The sequence below is a fragment of the Bufo gargarizans genome, chromosome 5, assembly GCF_014858855.1.
Source record: "Bufo gargarizans isolate SCDJY-AF-19 chromosome 5, ASM1485885v1, whole genome shotgun sequence".
Classification (NCBI taxonomy): domain Eukaryota; kingdom Metazoa; phylum Chordata; class Amphibia; order Anura; family Bufonidae; genus Bufo; species Bufo gargarizans.
The window spans coordinates 30,355,888-30,359,252 of NC_058084.1; positions in this window are offsets into that span (position 1 = coordinate 30,355,888).

Consider the following 3,365-nt stretch of genomic DNA (forward strand, 5'->3'; position numbering starts at 1 on the left):
GCTTCAAATGGGACATGGTGTCAAAAAAAACAGTCCAGCAAAACCTGCCTTCCAAAAACCATATGGCATTCCTTTCCTTCTGCGCCCTGCCGTGTGCCCGTACAGCGGTTTACGACCACATATGGGTGTTTCTGTAAACTACAGAATCTGGGCCATAAATATTGAGTTTGGTTTGGCTGTTAACCCTTGCTTTGTAACTGGAAAAAAATTATTAAAATGGAAAATCTGCCAAAAAAGTGAAATTTTGAAATTGTATCTCTATTTTCCATTAATTCTTGTGGAACACCTAAAGGGTTAACGACGTTTGTAAAATCAGTTTTGAATACCTTGAGGTAGTTTATAGAATGGGGTCATTTTTGGGTGGTTTCTATTATGCAAGCCTCGCAAAGTGACTTCAGACCTGAACTGGTCCCTAAAAATTGGGTTTTTGAAAATTTCTGAAAAATTTCAAGATTTAATTCTAAACTTCAAAGCCTTGTAACATCCCCAAAAAATAAAATATCATTCCCAAAATTATCCAAACATGAAGTAGACATATGGGGAATGTAAAGTAATAACTATTTTTGGAGGTATTACTATGTATTATAGAAGCAGAGAAATTGAAACTTGGAAATTTGCTATTTTTACAAATTTATGGTAAAATTTGGCATTTTTTTTTATAAATAAAAATTAATTTTTTTTACTTCATTTTACCAGTGTCATGAAGTACAATATGTGACGAAAAAACAATCTCAGAATGGCCTGGATAAGTCAAAGCGTTTTAAAGTTATCACCACTTAAAGTGACACTGGTCAGATTTGTAAAAAATGGCCGGGTCTTTAAGGTGAAATAGGGCTGAGTCCTTAAGGGGTTAAATATAGATATTCACATGGAAAATTAAAAATAACATAAAAAATTCTTTAAAAATATGTTAAACAAAAGAAAATGTGATTTAACCACTTCAGCCCCGCTAGCTGAAACGCCCTTCATGACCAGAGCACTTTTTACACTTCTGCACTACACTACTTTCACCGTTTATCGCTCGGTCATGCAACTTACCACCCAAATGAATTTTACCTCCTTTTCTTCTCACTAATAGAGCTTTCATTTGGTGGTATTTTATTGCTGCTGACATTTTTACTTTTTTTGTTATTAATCGAAATGTAACGATTTTTTTGCAAAAAAATGACATTTTTCACTTTCAGCTGTAAAATTTTGCAAAAAAAACGACATCCATATATAAATTTTTCGCTAAATTTATAGTTCTACATGTCTTTGATAAAAAAAAAATGGTTTGGGTAAAAGTTATAGCGTTTACAAACTATGGTACAAAAATGTGAATTTCCGCTTTTTGAAGCAGCTCTGACTTTCTGAGCACCTGTCATGATTCCTGAGGTTCTACAATGCCCAGACAGTAGAAAAACCCCACAAATGACCCCATTTCGGAAAGTAGACACCCTAAGGTATTCGCTGATGGGCATAGTGAGTTCATAGAACTTTTTATTTTTTGTCACAAGTTAGCGGAAAATGATGATGATTTTTTATTTTTATTTTTTTCTTACAAAGTCTCATATTCCACTAACTTGCGACAAAAAATAAAAAATTCTAGGAACTCGCCATGCCCCTCACGGAATACCTTGGGGTGTCTTCTTTCCAAAATGGGGTCACTTGTGGGGTAGTTATACTGCCCTGGCAATTTAGGGGCCCAAATGTGTGAGAAGAACTTTGCAATCAAAATGTGTAAAAAATGGCCTGCGAAATCCGAAAGGTGCACTTTGGAATATGTGCCCCTTTGCCCACCTTGGCTGCAAAAAAGTGTCACACATCTGGTATCGCCGTACTCAGGAGAAGTTGGGGAATGTGTTTTGGGGTGTCATTTTACATATACCCTTGCTGGGTGAGAGAAATATCTTGGCAAAAGATTACTTTTCCCATTTTTTTATACAAAGTTGGCATTTGACCAAGATATTTCTCTCACCCAGCATGGGTATATGTAAAATGACACCCCAAAACACATTCCCCAACTTCTCCTGAGTACGGCGATACCAGATGTGTGACACTTTTTTGCAGCCTAGATGCGCAAAGGTGCCCAAATTCCTTTTAGGAGGGCATTTTTAGACATTTGGATCCCAGACTTCTTCTCACGCTTTCGGGCCCCTAACATGCCAGGGCAGTATAAATACCCCACATGTGACCCCACTTTGGAAAGAAGACACCCCAAGGTATTCCGTGAGGGGCATGGCGAGTTCCTAGAATTTATTTTTTTTTTGGCACAAGTTAGCGGAAATTGTTTTTTTTTGTATTTTCTCACAAAGTCTCCCTTTCCGCTAACTTGGGACAAAAATTTCAATCTTTCATGGACTCAATATGCCCCTCACGGAATACCTTGGGGTGTCTTCTTTCCGAAATGGGGTCACATGTGGGGTATTTACACTGCCCTGGCATTTTAGGGCCCTAAAGCGTGAGAAGAAGTCTGGAATATAAATGTCTAAAAAATGTTTACGCATTTGGATTCCGTGAGGGGTATGGTGAGTCCATGTGAGATTTTATTTTTTGACACAAGTTAGTGGAATATGAGACTTAGTAAGAAAAAACAAAAACAAACAAAAAATTTCCGCTAACTTGGGCCCAAAAAATTTCTGAATGGAGCCTTACAGGGGGTGATCAATGACAGGGGGTGATCAATGACAGGGGGGTGATCAGGGAGTCTATATGGGGTGATAACCCCTTCATATCCCCCCTGTCATTGATCACCCCCCTGTAATGCTCCATTCAGACGTCCGTATGATTTTTACGGATCCACTGATACATGGATCGGATCCGCAAAACACATGCGGACCGTCTGAATGGAGCCTTACAGGGGGGGTGATCAATGACAGAGGGGTGATCACCCATATAGACTCCCTGATCACCCCCCTTGTAAGGCTCCATTCAGACGTCCGTATGATTTTTACGGATCCACTGATACATGGATCGGATCCGCAAAACACATGCGGACGTCTGAATGGAGCCTTACAGGGGGGGTGATCAATGACAGAGGGGTGATCACCCATATAGACTCCCTGATCACCCCCCTGTAAGGCTCCATTCAGACGTCCGTATGATTTTTACGGATCCACTGATACATGGATCGGATCCGCATAACACATGCGGACGTCTGAATAGAGCCTTACAGGGGGGGGGTGATCAATGACAGAGGGGTGATCACCCATATAGACTCCCTGATCACCCCCCTGTAAGACTCCATTCAGACGTCCGTATGATTTTTACGGATCCACTGATACATGGATCGGATCCGCATAACACATGCGGACGTCTGAATAGAGCCTTACAGGGGGGGGGGTGATCAATGACAGAGGGGTGATCACCCATATAGACTCCCTGAT